The 17,850-nt window shown below is 43.1% G+C and overlaps 1 protein-coding gene and 1 long non-coding RNA gene across 7 annotated transcripts in view; one reads left to right on the forward strand and one right to left on the reverse strand.

The window, feature by feature from the left end:
• Sergef (secretion regulating guanine nucleotide exchange factor) overlaps positions 1-17,850 on the reverse strand; it is a 205,654-nt gene that overhangs the window by 154,778 nt on the left and 33,026 nt on the right. The window lies entirely within an intron of this gene.
• On the forward strand, positions 16,424-17,687 carry LOC125362317. Its single transcript, XR_007213057.1, has 2 exons — positions 16,424-17,240; positions 17,464-17,687. It is a non-coding gene; the product is annotated as an uncharacterized LOC125362317 (long non-coding RNA).

The raw sequence follows: 17,850 nt of genomic DNA on the forward strand, positions 1-17,850 counted from the left end.
TAATGAAAGTGGGCTGAAAACCAGCCATTTTTACAAGATCCCAGACAAAAGGGATATGCTGTGTGTGCCTCCCCATCTTTTTCACTAGAACACCTTCCCAGAAGAAAGACAATGTACAATTAGGGCCCTAACTAGTGAAATAAAGACATTACACACATGTATTATGATTCGATGTCACCTGGAATGAAAGAAAATAGTGAATCTCATACAAAAATCTTCATCAATGCAATGTAGATAAATGTCTACCTTAAAGTGAAGCTTGCTGTCAGTTTAAGGCATTTCAGATCACAAACTTAACAAATGAATCTTTTCCTTAAAGAATTATATATTAAACTGCTATTTAAAAAGATACATTAGTGTCACCTTAAAAAGTATAGGTATGTGTCTCCAGATAAGTGACAAATGAGATACATGACAAAATAGCTCAAAATAAAGTCAGAAAGTGAACTATCATTTATGGCACGTCCATGTAAGAATTAACAAAAGAAATATAGCACCAAGAAAGAAGTCACATTGCAAAAGGTCTCTTGTTCCAATGAACAGTAGAGGCCAAATAAGAAAACAACAGGTCCACAGAGAATACAACAGGAGCCAAATGAATGGTATTGACAAAGCACATTTTAGAGGAAACATTTCAAGCTAGAATTTGTCCTGGCAAGGCTTGAAAGAATGCATAGCATTTAAGGTGAATTTCTAGATGGAAAAACAAACTGGGAGAATGAGGGAGGATATCATAGGAGCAGCAAAAGGATGAGCAATAACATGGAAATTGAAAAATATAAGGTGCAGTGGGAGAATGAATGAGATCAGAGGAGGAAGTCTGGGAAAGAAGGTAGGATTATCAGGCTGAGCCAGTCACAGAATGCCAGGCTTGGGGGTCTGGATCTCATCTTCTACACCAGAGGTCTTGACTGGTTGTCCTTCCTGTCAGTAACATAGTTTTAAGCCACTGTATGTACTTGTACTTATTTATTAAAATATATGCTTGTATTTTATACATTTATAAATTTACACAGAATAGGAAGGGGGTCAGGAGAGCAATAAATGGGGGTAAAATTGATTGGAGTGCATTGTAAACATATGCAGAAAGGCAATTATGAAATTTCCCCCATTTAACTAATATAAGCTAATAAAAAAGAAAAATATACAGAATAAAATATAACCAAAATATAAAAAATGTCAAAGAATGTGGAACAACAACAAAAGCAAAACAGTAGAAGGCATAAGACTTCCTTATTGCATCCTGACAATTCTTCTCAGCGTATCTACTCTAAGCCCTAAAAGGTAAGAATGACTTCTGTACCTTACCCTTACATGCTGAGCTTAGGAACCACAGCTAACTTGACCATGGGGAGAACTACACACTTTGAACAAGGATGGGGCATGATGAAGGGAATGTTCTAAGTGTACCTAGCAAAGAATTGAAAGAGGCCAGAAATAATACATCCAATACTCCTGCAGCACATACTACATGCTGGGTACTGTTCTAAGTGTTCTCTATTGAGTGTCCTTTTCATTCCTCCACACACCCTGTGAGACAGGTACTCCAACCATCCCCATTTTACTGTCAGGAACAAGACACTTGTCCCTACTCACAGAGATAGTAAAGAAGAAGGAAACCATCACAGTAACATGAGCCTGGGATTCGTCAAGCCTCAATGAATGTTGGTTTTATAGAAGAAAGTCAGAGAGAGAGAGAGAGAGAAGAAGAAGAAGAAGACGACGAAGAAGAAGAGGAGGAGGAGGAGGAGGAGGAGGAGGAGGAGGAGGAGGAGGAGGAGGAGGAGGAGGAGGAGGATTTTCAGGACTTGGCACCCCATTAGATGTGAGTGAATGGGAATAGGAAAAAATAAACATCACTGCGATTCCAGTATTTCAAGATTAGTAGGTGATGGAACAGAGCTTCCAGATCAGGGGTTGCATTGCGAATGATCATGAAATGTTATTTCATTACCAAATTATTTAACTTTCCTGGGGTCTTTTGCTAACATGTTATCAAATAACCTGACATAAATAAAGGGAAAGAGAAGAAAGACTAGCAGTGCAAAGTTCAGGAGGGGAAGCATTCTGAGGGCAGGGTGGTAGAAGACAAGTATTCCAGGGGCCACCTCCCTTTTCCACCCATCCAGGGCTTCCTGGACAGTGATGAAGCAGGCATTGTAGCAGAGGTCATAGCCCCCACACAGTGAGAAGCCACTGAGCTCCTCAGGAAAGAGACAGTTCCATTCTGTTCCTGGGAAGGTGGTCCTAAAGGTGACAGGAAAACAGATTATAGGAGCATCCATATTTTACTAATAGATGTCACTTACAACAAGATAACAAAATGGAGCTAGTAAACAGAAGTAGATGTTATAAAAAGAAAATCCATGGTCAGAGAAAATAAACCATACAACCTCCTCAATCCTTCCCAACTCTAATTCCAGCAGGCACACATGAGGAGGCCACTCTCCACACGAGTTTTCTATGTTTTAAAAATCATCTCTTTACAAATGCTGGTTCCTCTCAGGGTAACCAGAAGCCTTCAGAAGGTAAAAGTGACTTTGGCCATGTGGACAGAGACTTTATAAAAAGGCATCTGATGATCATAACCAAGGACTGTTCAATCACAGAACTGACTGCCTAATGCTATCCAGTGTGACCTCCCTGTATAAGAAGCAGGCAGAAGCCAGGGGCCAGTGGCTCAGGCCTGTAATCCTAGCTGCTCAGGAGGCAGAGATCTGAGTTTCATGGGTCAAAGCCAGCCCAGGAAGAAAAGGCCATGAGACTCTTATTTCCAATAAACTACTCAAAAAAAAAAAAAAAAAAACCAGAAATGGGCACTGTGGCTCAAGTAAATAGAGTGCTAGCCTTGAGCACAAAGATGTTTAGGGATAGCACCCAGGCCCTGAGTTCAAGCCGGAGGATGAGGAGGAGGACAAGCAGGAGCAGGAAGAGGAGGAGCAGGACCAAGAGGAGAAGGAGGAAGAAGAAGAAGAGGGAGGGGAGAGGAGAAGGAGGAGGGGAGAGAGAGGAGGAAGAGGCGGAGGGGGAGGGAGGAAGAGGAGGGAGTGGGAGGGGGAGGAGGATGAGAAAGAGCAGGAGGAGGAGGAGGAGGGGGAGGGGGATGCAGCAGACAGAAAAGAGAGAGCTCAAAGGCATACTAGATGGCTCCCAGGCTTCTATACTACATGGGTCTGATGCTAGTCACAGGCCTTGATCCCCCTCTTCCCAGCTGAGTCTACATCTCAACCCAATTAAACTAGTCCATTCTTACTCACTCCTTAACAATTGTGGGCAAGGATTCTAAGAATCATGGCCCTCACTTTGAGGGCAATGATCTCAGTTTATAAATACACATGAGAATATACATACTCTCCTTTGTAATGAATACATAGAGAAATTGTTTAATTTGTGTCTGCTTCCTCATCCACAAAGAAAGTCTATGAAAATAGGGACCATCTGTTTATGCATACACAAACAGTGCTCACCAAAATAGGTGTTCAATACATATTTGTTGCCTACATGAATAAATCTAACCTTCTTTCTGCCATTCATCTCTACCAAACTTTATCATTCAATGGTTCTATAATTTTAGTCAAATTATTCAATATCTTTAAGATATCATCTGCAGAGTAAGACTCGCATCTCCTTTGTAAGGCTATTGCAAGCTGTTCATGAATAAAGTACATGGCACACCGTAGTAGTGTTGGCCAGTATTACTACTATTCTCCCAAACTGAACAACACAGATGGATGAGGGACTTCCAGGGTTCCACCCACATTTGCCACTAATTTGTCAAATCTTTTCAGCGAACCCACACCTACCAAGATCTGTGTGTCAATGCCTCAAATGATAATCAATGGGGAAAAAATACTGAAAGCTCCATCATAGAATTTTGGATTTTTTAAAAAGATTAATAGACAGTGTCTAGTATATCAGGGCTTCTGATATACCACATGTTGTGGATTAATTAAAGCCAGAAAGAAAGAAGAGAGTAAAAGGAATCAGTGGAAAAGAGAAGTGAAACAGGGTGAGCTCAGGAGGGGTACAAAGGAAAAAGAAGAGAAGGAAAAGGAAAAGGAGATGAGAAGGGGCAACCTGGGTCCCAGCTGTGGCTTCTTCTCTGAGTTACATAGTTTTGAAAGAGGTCCCTAGGAGCCTAGTTTCCCCATCTATAAAACAAGAGGATGGAATACAAGACTTCTCAGACAGCCTCCAGCTATAAGCTTTAATAATGCTATCTGAAAATCTTCAGTGTCAAAATGAGTAGAGATCAATTTAATTTTATTGGCACCAATGGAATCTTCAGTCTGATCAGTGTCCTAAAACAAAACATCCACGATAATCTCAAAGACCATTCATGTACCTAATAATTTAAACAAAAAACTAAGACTTAATTATATATCCTATTTTTAGTAAACTTTTCCAAAGCCATTTTGTGAATAATATCACATAATAAAAGGTTTGGAAAGCTTTTTAAAAAAATCATAATACAGGAATAAAATTGGAATAAGTAAAATCGTTCCAAGTTCAAAAGTAGAGGCCAGGAGCTAGTGGCTCATGCCTATAATCCTACTTAGGAGGCCGAAACCAAAGAATTGGGGTTTGAAGCCAGCCAGGGCAAGAAAGTCCTTGGGACTCTTATCTCTAATTAATCACTAGAAAACCGGAAGTGGCTCAAAGTGGTAGAGTACTAGCCTTGGGCAAAAAAAAGCTCAGAGACAGTGCCCAGGCCCTGAGTTCAGGCCCTCACATCTGGAAAAAAATAGAAAAAAAATCAATTTAAAAAACTGTAAACACAAAGATGAGGGACTGGAACTGAATGTGTGGAACTCTGTTTTAGGTTCTCTCAATACTGTAATTTAATCAAGCCTGAATGATTGGGGTGACCCATTTTACAGACAAAGAAACAGCTCACCGAGGCTACACAACTTGTCCAAAATCACATAGCTAATAAGTTGTAAAGCTTCAATTAAAAAAAGCTAACATTTTGAGGGCACTTATTTCATGCTAGACTCTTTACATGGATTATCCCAATTAATCCACAGAAACACCCGATGAGTAGGCATTATAATCCTCAAATTAGAGATGAGAAAATTAATGCACAGAAAGAGGTTAAGTCTTGGGCTCTAAGCCAGCAGCTGTCATGGCAGGGCAAGGCCGGGAACCAGTAGCCTGGCACCAGAGTCAGTGTCAGAGGACACACAGGCCTGTCTAACCCCAGCTCCAGTTTGCATTTAGTCACACTACCTCTTCAAAAGTGAGCATTACAAAGGTCTTTCAGAGTCACAGGGACACATGCCTGGGCTAGAGGCACAAAGAGAACCCAGCTGGTGAATAACCAAGCGAGTTTTATCCTTGGCCTATATGGCAAAGGGAAAAAAGATCCCAGACACACAGGCATTCCAAATGGCTGTTCCATTTTCACCACCAACTTTCAGCAGCTACCAATTCAGGGGCATTAGTGAGAGACATCAAGTCAGACCTCACCCTAAGGAGCCCCGGGCTGACTGCAGGACTTTCAGCAACACTCAGGACTTTCCCAGACAAAAAGCAAGGAGTTAGTGAACTAGTGGCCTCTCCCAAACAGGTTAGGTGAAGGGAGAGGTGACTTTTTTATTCTCTCTGTAGTCCCCACATCACCTAATAAAAAGTCTGACCCCACAGTAGGTGCTTGTTAAAATAAACAAGTCGGGGCTGGGGATATGGCCTAATGGCAAGAGTGCTTGCCTCATATACATGAAGCCCTGGGTTCAATTCCTCAGCACCACATATATAGAAAACGGCCAGAAGTGGCGCTGTGGCTCAAGTGGCAGAGTGCTAGCCTTGAGCAAAAAGAAGCCAAGGACAGTGCTCAGGCCCTGACTCCAAGCCCAGGACTGGCAAAAATAAATAAAATAAAATAGACAAGTCATAGGCATCACTCTTACCACGGATGCTTATATGCCACTAGACTATCCAATTCAACTTTCCAAAGGAAATACAAAACTGAGGAAAGTAAATAACTATCCAAGTTACACAGCCTACTTAGGAGCCAAGCATAGCTGCATAGCTATTAAGCACTTTGCTTCATGCTATGTGCATGAAACACAACAGACCAAACTCCTTTCCTCATGGGGCATATATTGTAATGAGGAAATGACAGACCAGCAACACATAAAACATGTACCATAACAAATGGTTTTTAAAACTATAAAGAAATATAAAATAGGGATAGGAATAGGCAGAGCTGGGAGATATGGGCCCAGTAGAATACAGCCCCTGAGTCCTCAGTTTCTCCTCTATAAATATCACATGCTTTCTGTCTCTCTCTCTCAAGTAATACGTATGTAAGGGACATATAGGCTGTTTCAAATGCATACATTCCAAAATATGCAAAACTCCCTTTCTTAAAAGAAGAACCCCATCTCTGTAATCCCAGCTACTCTAGAGGTGGTGGTAGTTGAATCATTCATTGTCTGAGGCAAGCCCCAGACAAAATCAAGACTACCTGAAAAATAAACTAAAGGACAAAGCACTAGAGTATGGCTAGAGTTCTTGTCTAGCAAATGTTAAGACCCTGATTTCAAACCCCAGTACTGCAAAAGAAAAAAAAAAAAGTTTCAGCCAACTCATGCAGAGTCAATGAAATTAGTTGTCAGGACCATTGATGAAAAAGCTGACAATAAACACAAAAGCACTATGTAAGTTCTAAATGAAGTAACATTATGACTGTCACTGCCCAAAGAGCTGAAAGCCGGGTGAGGTTCGTGGGGAAAAGGCGGCACTAAGCCCCTGCTCTGAGGTGGCTGCTCTGATTAAGTGCTTGGGCTTCCTGTTCCTGCAGGGGGTTCAGGGTTCACAGCACATCAGCCAGCTAGGCGCACCTGGGAGCACCCTAAAAAAATTCCCTGATTGGGGCCAGTGCTTTTGCAGATGTTTCCTGGCTCATTTCACATTCAAACTCCAAAGCCTCTTCGCACACTTTTAGATTCTTATTAATAACACTTTAAAATGTAGATTGGTGCCTAATCTTAGCTGCGTAATTAAAAAAATAATAATCTTGCATCTCTCCATCCCAGCAAGTAAGAAAACCATACCCCACCCCCAAATCAGGCTTCCTGCTGCTAAGAATCACACTCTGCAGAAAGGCCAGTAGGAAGCTCAAGATGGAGGGGGGTGGTATAGAGGGGGGGAATGGGACAATTGAAGGCAAGAAGCAAGTCTAATTGCTTGACTTTAGAGAAAAGGGAAATTCAGGCTGAAGGAAGGGAATGACCTGCCCAAGGATACAATATGCTTGGGACCCCAGAACAAGAAAGTAGGAAGATAAAAGTAAGGCCTTAGATGGCAGGAATGAAATCTACATGACTCTCTGAACACAGTAGGCCAAGCAAGTCATCTGCAGAAAGAGCTAAAGGTGCTGCCCTCTCAAAAGGATTATAGGAACAAGGTTCCAAGTTCTTTCCATTCAATTTAGCCTTACAAACAGAGCAAGAAAGGACCTTGGAGCACTTCCGACCCAGTCACGCCAGAAAAGAAAATAACTTGTTTACCTGGAGCCAACTAATGAACAAGAAGGAAAGCAAATACAAGTGAATACAAGAAACCAGGCTCTTTCCAGCACAGGCTGTGTACAGTTTCTTAAAAAACGATCTGCTGACCTCTCTAAACTCCCTTTGCCACCAACCTTGCCCAATTCTCAGTTCCCCAGGGGGCTTCCTGGGCTTCTAAGAAGAAAAGAGCAGAAAGGTGAGCTCCATACTGCCCTTCACTGCCCATGTCCTGGGAATAGCTTCTTGGAAGACTAAGGGCTGAGTAATGGAGACACTCAGGACTGGGAAGGTGGCTTAGTGGTAGAGTGCTTGCCTAGCATGCATGAAGCCCTGGGTTCCATCCCTCAGCACCACATACACAGAAAAGGCCAGAGTGGTGCTGTGACTCAAGTGGTAGAGTGCTAGCCTTGAGTAAAGGAAGCTCAGGGACAGTGCCCAGACCTTGAATCCAAGCAAAAAAAAAAAAAAAAAAAAAAGTGGAGATACCCAGTCCTATTTCCATCTCCTCCAGGTTCCCCAGTCCCTTTTAACTAGAATTGCTATCCCTAGCCTTTTTCCTATTAGGGATGAAAATTTCAGCAGTGTTCAGCTCTATGAAATTATTTTAAAAGAGTGAGAGATGAGAGAGAGAGAGAGAGAGAGAGAAAAGAGAGAGAGATATTGAGGGAAGAAGGGAGGGAGGGAGAGAGGGGAGATGGGAGGCCAAGCACTGCTCCCAGCTGTTGGCTGATGATGATGACTCACAGCTGAAAGTTGGGGCTGGGGAGAAGAGCAACTTGGGAGGCCGCACAGCTAAGGGAGAGGCTTGGTTCCCAAGCACACCTGGGCCTGCAGAAAGCTGTCATTGGTATCTCTCTGATAAAAATCACAGCACCTAGTTCTGGCATACAGCTCCGTGTAGACCACACTGAGGCCCCATGGAAGCAAGACTAGGAACCGAACATAGACTGGACAGGTGCATGCTGCAAAGCCAGCCTGCCCACCCAGCTTGTAGGAAATGGGTATGTGAGAAGCCAGGGTTTTGCCTCTGAAAACCCAAGAGACCCCTCTCACCCCCCCCCCCAGATTTGCATCCTCAGCTCCCAGTAAATGAGAGAAGCTGATTAGGATCTTCAGATGGGGAAAACAGAGGTTGCTCCCATTCTTTGGGCAGGCAAATAACTCACCCAGAAGCAAGAACAAGGAGAGAAAGGCACCTACCCTGGGATTCCAAGTTTAAGGTCAACCAGGGAGAACCTCTTGGACATGATTTCAGATGGTGGCTCTCAGTTTATTCTACCCCTGCCCCTGGAAAAATGGCCCATGTTCAAGAGAGGTGGGAATAAAAGACCTATTAGGATCCTAACAACGAGCTCTTCCCATCCACACCAGAAGACCCCGAGAGGGTGAGAACTGGGCAGATAGGGAGACCTGACAAAAGATGCTGCTGCATCCTCCTGGCTCAGGGCTCTATAGCTAGGGCAGTAACAAATATCACTAAAAGAATCCACTGAAAACCAATTATGTTTAAGGACCAAGCAGGAAAGAGAAGATAATCAGAAGATGTAGAGTCCCAGTAATCTCAAAAAAAGGGGGGGGGGGGGCGGCCGGCAGAGAAAGGCATGATGACTGCTGAAGTTACATTCATAAGTGGCTTACACCTCCTGGTGGGGGAGAGGAGGAAGAGGAGGTCTTTAATGAAACAGCCTCTCCCCCCTCCCCATCTGCTAATCTTGCCCCTGCCTGCTTCTTCTTCCCATTTGTCATTCAGGCCCCAGAAAAAGCATCCCTCTCCCTTTACGCTTCAAACCACCCCATAACCTGTGTGAAAACCAAACAGCTTGGGCGGGTAGCTGTTTGTAATCTATCCACTCAAGAGGCTGAGATCTGAGGATCATGGTTCAAAGCCAGCCTGGGCAGGAAAGTCTGTGAGACTCATCTCCAATTAACCACCAAAAAGCCTGGAGTAGAGTTGTGGCTCAAGTGGTAGAGTGCCAGCCTTAAGCAAAAAAAGCTCAGGGACAGCACCCAGACCCTGGATTCAAGCCTCAGGACCAGCACCAAAAACTTATTTTTTATTTAATAATTTTTAAAAGCAAATACAGTTTAAGACTCATTCCTTCGAGGCACAAAAATGGAGGAGGCAAAGGGTTAAACAAATGCAGCAGTGGTACTCACTAGACATGGTGCTGAAAATGTACTATACAACTAGTAGGTGGGAATGGGAGAGAAAAACTGGGAGAGAGCAAGGGAAAGGACGATATTGTCCAAAAAGAAATATACTCTTTACGTGACTTATGTAACTGTAACCCCTCTGCATATCACTTCTCTAATAACAATTTTAAAAATTTAGACTCCTCCCTTAGTGTTCACTTTTAGTCCCCAGAGACAGTGAGCAGCAAAGCTACAATGACTTCCTGGAAGAGGCTAACTTCTCCATGGCCAGGGATCAGGAGAGGCATCTGCTACTCAGGAGTTTTCATTTCATAGGCTCAGCTCCAACCCAATCAGCAAAGCACTGTTACTATGGACCATCTGCCAGGTCTTGCAAACAGCTCTGTTACATAAAGGGACTGGGATAATGAAATTTATTAAACTGGATTCTTCCTCCACAAAGGATAAAAGGCTCTGTAAGTCTTTCCCTTTCTCTTTAAAGCAACAATGTGAGGCGATGAAAAGGTTCTGGACAAGGAGCTCCTGTGTCCAAATCCTGTCTCTACTTCATTAGCTCTGGGGCCTTGAGACAAATCATCTTCTCTCCACTGGGCCTCTGTTTTCTCAAATTTCAAATAAGAATGGGATGGTACCTATGGCATTAAAATTCTGGGACTTGTTATTTTCACCAAAATGGCAAAAAGAAACCTTACTTGCCTTTAATTTCATATAATAGAGTTAATTTTCTAAAAATATAAATAGTACCAGGCCAGCTGCAGAGATTCATAGTTATAATCTCAGCTCCTCAGACAGAGATTGCAGTTCAAGACCAAACTGGGTAAAGTGTCATGGAGACCTTATCTCAACAAACAAGTCAGGCATTGAGGTCACATCAGTTATGAAAGAACCATAGATTAAGAAATTGTGGTTTGAGGCTACTCAGGGCAAAAAGCACAAGACCTTTATCTGAAAATTAACTAAAAGCAAAAAGGACTAGGGTAATAGCCCAAGTGGTAGAACACCTGCCTAGCAACCATAAGGCCCTGAGTTCAAACCCCAGTACCACCACCAACAACAACAAAAATGAACACCCTTATTGGGAGCTTAAAAGGAGCAATAAGTTGAGCCACTGACTATGGGGTTAGCTGGAGGGAAAGGACACAAAAGAGAAAATAATGGTCAGAGCCTTTTATTAACCCAGACAGAAGAGGCCCAAGCAAGACCCAACTAAGAATTTGGCTGGGCCAGGCATCAGTGGCTGATGCCTGTAATATTAGCTACTTTGGCGGCTAAGGCCTGGAGGATCATAGGTCAAAGCTAGCCCAAGCACAAAAGTCCCTGAGACTCCATCTCCAATTAACCATCAAAAATCTGGGCTGGAGGCATGTCTCAAGTTATAGATCACCAGCCATGGGCAAGAAAGCTGAGCAAAGGTAAGGCCCTGAGTTCAAGCCCTGCACTAGCAAAATATAATGATAACAATAACAATAACGACAACAATAATAATAATTTGGCAGCGATGAAAAACTTTCCCATCCACAATCTTGTTTGACTCATCCTCCTCTCAGCTGACAAGATGAATGGTGATTCTCTCCTCACACTGAACAAAGCAACGCTAAGTAACTGGGTAGAGTGAGCCAAAATCTCTTACCCAGGCTTCAGTTTCTCACATGTAAAATGGGAGTAAGCCTTACTTGGAAAAGTGTCTGTATGGATTAAATAGATGATGTTTGTAAAGCCCTGGCAAAATGCCTGGCACACAGTGTGGCCTTGATAAATGAGTAATCCCTTCTTTACACGCCTCCACCTCCTCAGGGAGCTGCAGAAAGAAGCCCCAAAGCTGCTCATTTTTAGGCCCTAAGAAATGCTTCCGGATGAAAGGTAACATGATGGCTTTATAAGTGACCAGAAGACAGATCAATGAGCCAGATAACTCAGTCCCTACCCATTTCATGGATACTAAGCCACCCCAACCCTTGGAGAAAAGGACTCAAATCTCAGCCAAAGCCAGCTGAGTCAGGATCTTTCATAATTCATGAAATCATACATCCCTCCCCTCACAGAATATTTAGCATTTCCCTCAATGCTCACAAGGATCCATGCCCATTATGGCCGAATGTTTCCAGTCTCTTCTCATCTTGTCTAGCCCAGGTTAAGCAAACTATAACTGGGTACCTCTTGCTTCTATGGCTTGGTTCCCAGGCTCCTTTGCCTACAATGCTCTCTGATGACCTTGTTCATTCATGCAGCAAATATTTGTTGAACAAAAGGGTGAAAAATGAAAGAAGAAACTACACCTCAATTAATTACAATATGCTCCTATGTGATAGAAATATAGGGATGAACCTTGTTTTACCAACAAAAAAATTCAGTCCCAGAAAGGACAAATGTCTTTCCTAGGATGCCAACAAATGGCAACTTAGAACTTGAACCTCACTCTTCAGGACTCTTTTGGCCACATCAAGCTTCCTTCTAATGTTACAAAGTCAATCTCAGATTGAAAAAATAAAACTGATTCCTCTAAGATTCCTCAAAATGGGCCACTTTCCTCTTGGCACACATTAAGAGTACTTTAAGGAACTGGCTGTCACAACAGTTATTGAGAGCTCCCATGGGACAGGCAAGGTCCCCTGAGAAAGGGCAAGCATGGTGTCATGTGTCAAGAACCTAAAAATGATGGTGAAATGACTGCCTGGCCACTTAATGCTCACTTTTAGAGAGCTCCTGGAACAAATCAATCTCCACCAGGAAAGAGGAGGAATCTTTGAATGGAAACTAAGCCCTGTGCCAGGGACCTCTGAGCCCTTTCCAGAACCATCTGGTGAGCTCAAAGCACAGCCCCACCACAGTCATTCCTCCTTTCCCCAGCAGCCCACCACCACTACTCCCCCACAATATTTGTTCCTCCCTACCTTATAAATCTAGGAATCTCTTAGAAAAACTTAATGTTTATATCCTTCCAAAATTCACATGTTGGAATTCTAACCACTAAGGTGACAGAATAAGGGTCTTTGGAAGGTGATTAGGTCATGAGAGCAGGGGCTTTCATGAACAGCATTAATCCCCTCATCAAGGGGACCCCAAGGAATCACCTTGCCCTTCTTGCCATGTCAGAGAAAATGGCCTTCTGTGAACCAGGATGCAAACCTTTCTCACCAGACTCCAAATCTGTCAGTACTTAGATAAGGATTTTCTAGACTCCTGACTGTTAGAAATAAATTTCTCTTATTTCTAAGCCACCCAGTCTTTGGAACTTGGTTACAGCAATCCAAACTGATTGAGACAGTCACTAGCTACATACCCAGTGGAAGCTGCGTTGAAGGGAAGTAGCCTGATGAAATAAGTACATCTGGCAGGGAAGCCAGATTTAGTGGCTCACACCTATACCCCTAAATATTCAGAAAGCTGAGATCAGGAAAATTGGGTTCAAGACCAGCTTAGGCAAAATGTTTATGGGACCCCTTCTCAACTAATAGCTAGATTCAGCATTACACAGCTCTCATCTCTCAGCTACAGTGGGATGCTTAGAATAGAAAAGATCACAGTCCAGGCAGGTGCCAAGGCAAAAAAGGAAACCCTATCTCAGAAACCAGTTCAAAAAAAGGGCTGGAGGCCTGGCTCAGTGGTAGAGCACCTACTTAGCAAGTGTGAGGCTCTGAGTTCAAACCACAGTACACACGCCACAGTACACACACACACACACGTGTGTGTGCACACACACATGCATACAAAAGAGCAGAACACAAGTGCTGGATTCATAACTAACAGTATTCTTTTACACAAGCCACTCACTCAGTCTCTCTGAACCTCAGAACTCACCTGGATTCATGGGAAATAAACTTCACCTTTGGGGGGTATTGAGTAGGAATTCAAGCACGGTACCTGGTATTTAGAAAGTGCTTGGTAAACCCTGGTTCTCTGTCCCAATGTGACCCTCTAAGGGAATTAGAAAATATTTCTGTGTTTTTTTCAACCAATCATGTTAACTGGTATCTTCCTGCAGTATGTCTCTGGCAAGGCCTTGGGCCTTCCCATCTGTTGGGCATGAGAGCTAAAAGATGAATCCTAATTGCATCCATAAGAAAGTCTGAGATAAGGCCTTACCTAGTGAACCGGGAGAGAGTGGCCAGAGAAAAGAAGAGAAAAACAAAACAAAACAAAAAAACGATAAGGGTGCCACCTTTGCTATGGGTGGGAAGAAGAAAATCATAAGGATCAGACCCTCAAAGAAATCACTGGCTCAAGCCCAGGCCTGTCCCCTGGCTCTACCATGGGGCAGCCAATTGAAAACCAGAACAGTCTCAGCTCTTGTCCCAAGCCAGGTCTACTGGCTATTAAGATCCTTTTCTGCTATGACCTTGCTAATTCTGACTCTGGATACTGGCCCTACCACTTCATCCCATAAGCCTGTGTGCTTGCCCACTGCTGCCATCTGGTGGCCCTCCAGGCCCTGCTGCACTTGTCCAATGCACCTAACTTGAAAGGAAAAACCTTGCCTTTGCTTCAGGTGGACACACCTTGCACTTTTCCAGACCACAAATCAATGGGGATTCATTGCCAAACACAAAAGCCAAAAATAATGCCAGAAACTTCATCTCTCTGGCAGAGATGACACAACTGCAGATGGAGACTGACCTCGCTTCTCAGAGACTTGCCCAAGGTTGCACAGCTGTCAGGCTCCCAGGCCAATGCCCACTTCCACTTTACTACAATACTTAGAGCTGGGGGTAGTTGCAAATGAAAACTAAGGTCATCCCAGTGAACACAGCCTTTAGAAGGTGGAAAACAAACTCTCAGGATTCCTAGATGATAAGTCATGGCACACAAACAGGCTAATAAGTACTACTTGCAAATTCACTGAGAACTACAAACTGGTGCTCCCTAGCCTTGGAGGGCATCATTTACAAGAAGCCCTACAGGGTCTTCATAATCAAGCTAGTTCTTCAGAGAAAGAACATGGCCAGTGGAGAAGACACACTGGAGCAGCACAGTGTGTTGGCACAAATTCTCCTTCCCTACACAACCCACCACCACCAGACACAAGCTCTTTCTTCTCTAGCTCCAGAACTCTCAGGACCTGGCCTAGAAGCTCAGGAGAGGTGTGTACAGCCAGATTCCTTAGATTCCACTCTCTGTGGACTCAACTATTCACACCCTTGGCTCTGTCTGTGGCCATCTTCTACATCCTGTATAATGCATCCTGAAAAAAATAATACATCCCTTTAAGTACGTCACTTGCCTATACTGGCCTCTGTCATCTCACATCCAAATGTATTTAAGTTTGGATAGATAGTTTTCACAGTCCTTTTAGTTCTAAAACGCTAGAAACTGAGCCCTGAGGACAAATCAAGGCGACTTTTCATCTGCAGACAGATCAAATAGACAGATGAGAAAATGAAATGTAATCAAACAATGCTTCCCTCTAGTGGTTTAATATTGTCATGACACCTTCTCGACACCACCAAGCTCCCATTGATCCCACCCTCAACTCTGAACAGCAGAAATCTGCCTACATCCATTGGTGCCCAACTGTAGAGAAGCGAGAGAAAGCAAATAGCCAGGCTCCAGGAACCCATGATGCCCCTTGGCAGGTTCCACAGGAATAAAGAAATCCTCCATATTTAGGAGCACATATATTTGGAGCTCTAAGTACCTTTTGTAACCTCCAACTCACCTTTTAAAATGAGGAAACCAAGGCTCAAGGATGCTCAGAAGGGATCTGCCCAAGGTCATCAAGCTGACTCATGACTGAGCTAAAAATAGCCACTTGCTTTCCTGCCTCCTGCTACCCTCTCTTGCCTCTCTTCTGTGTGCCCTCTCAACCAAGGCCCAGGGAGAGGCTTATCAAGGACATCCATACAGGAATGGCTGGTAAGGGAAGCAGTCCCCTGAGCTCAGCAGTAAGCCATTTTAGTCATTATCTTTAAAATAGCATTGTAAAGGACATAACCAGATTGCAAAGTACATATTCAGCATAGAAAATAACAGAAATTTTACTCAAAAATCCCACCAGAGATAATATTCTGATATATTTCCTTCTGGTTTTCTCTATGCAAGGATCCTTTCTCTTTTTTATTAGCACATTAGTGTAGTGATGTGTTGTAATCTACTGTTTCACTATGCTTTGAGCATATTTCTCTGTCACTTTTTATTTAATGACTATATAATATTCTGACACATGGAGCTGGGTACTGATGGCTCACACCTGCATCCTAGCTACTCAGGAAGCAAGAGATATGAAAATTCCAGTTTGAAGCCAGTCCAGGCAGAAAAGTCCAATTAGCCAGCAAAAAAGCTGTAAGTGTAGTGGTAGCCCAAGTCATAGAACACCAGCCTTAAGCAAATGAGACAAATGAGAGGAGAATGCCCTGAGTCCAAGCTCCAGTATCATTACAAAATAATAATAGTAATAATACATGTGGCTATAGCATATTCTTTGTGTTTATTTTGCCATTATAAATCAGGCCGTAGTGAATAACATTATACTTAATCTTCAAACACCTCCATGATTATTTACTTAAGCCAGTTTTGTTTTTCATAGGATAGAATTTCTGAGCTAGAATGGCCTATAAAGATCATTATGTCTACAACATACGACAGGCCAGATGGGAGAGGGAGCCAGAAGAGTCTAGTGTCTTTCCAGAGGACAAAGAGAACGTGGCAGAAACAACTCTCCAGTTCTCCACCTATTAAAATATGACCTTCTCAAAGTCCAACCACAATTTCACACCCTTCCCTGACCATTCCCGCCCACACTGACCTCTCCTTCTCCTGAAACCCTAGAATCCTCAACGTCTCAGCCACTCCTCTGGCCTTTTGCCACATTCTTTTTATCCTTCTATAAATACTTTATTTGTTCATCCAACCACAAGCATCCTGAAGGTAGCTTTGGATTTTATATCCCCCATGAATCCATAGCACATGGTTCTGTACATATAGGTAAGCATTGTATAAATGTTTTCTGAAGGATCCAAGATAAATAAGAATTTCCTTTCTCGTGGAAAAAAGAAGTATCACTAGCAAAAGTAGGGGGAAGGTGCATCTTTGAAAAACAAAAGAAGCTGAGTTAATGAGTTAGAGCATTCTGAGATATGTATCACTTTGGAATTAGAGTAGCAGGCTTGGAAATGAAAAGACTGGGTTCAAATTTAAGCTTGGCCCATCACATGAAGCAGGACAGTGCAACAAACTAATTAGGTACATTTGTAGAGTAAGGACAGCACTCATCTTGCCAACTTCATATGGGAAAATGGATATAAGCGGATTTTAGGGGATAGAGGTGGCCCGTGCAATTATGATTGCTGCACCATAAACAGAACTGCAGCTTCTCTGAACTACAGAAGAGCCCCCATCTGCCCCTTGCTCCACTCTATCTCTCGCTTTCTACTCTGCACACATAGTCACAGGAAACTTATGTAAAGAAGCAGGGTTTTCTTGGAGTAAAGTTCCCAGGTAAAAGGAGCTACCATTCCTGGTCAAAGTCCCTGGGTTTAACAGATTTCACTCACTCGCATTTCCTTGTTACCTGTGGAGAGAGTCTGACAAGACAAGAAAAGCACTAGATTAAAAATCACGAGATGACTTCTAGTCTTAGTTCTTTTTTTTTTTTTTTTTTTTTGCCAGTCTTGGGCCGTGAACTCAGGGCCTGAGCACTGTCCCTGGCTTCTTTTTTGCTCAAGGCTAGCACTCTGCCACTTTGAGCCACAGCACCACTTCTGGCCATTTTCTGTATATGTGGTGCTGAGGAATCGAACCCAGGGCCTCATGTATACGAGGCAAGCACTCTTGCCACTAGGCCATATTCCCAGCCCCCTAGTCTTAGTTCTTTCACTCATGCCCTGTGACTCCCTTCCTGAGCCCTCAGTTTCCCCATCTCCAAAATGAGGTTAGGCCAGATAAACTCTAAGTTCCCATCCATTACTGACATTCTAAGGATTCTAGAAAAAACTAGTAACTTTAGTAATAAGCAAGGCTATCCATTCCAAAATAGTCCTTTGGGTTCCATCTGACTTTCAACCATCAGGTTTTCAAAGTTCTAAAGCACAAGCATCATGAATTCCAAAGCATCTGTTTAAATAGAGCTTATGAGGTCAGACTCTCCCTGTGCTTAGTTGAGGTTTCATGATAGATGGTCCCAAAGAAGGAGTAATGTACACTGTCACCATATTCTGTAAAGACCTTGGCCCTAAAACAGAAAATTCAG

Source organism: Perognathus longimembris, chromosome 13 (genome assembly GCF_023159225.1).
Source record: "Perognathus longimembris pacificus isolate PPM17 chromosome 13, ASM2315922v1, whole genome shotgun sequence".
NCBI classification, from domain to species: domain Eukaryota; kingdom Metazoa; phylum Chordata; class Mammalia; order Rodentia; family Heteromyidae; genus Perognathus; species Perognathus longimembris.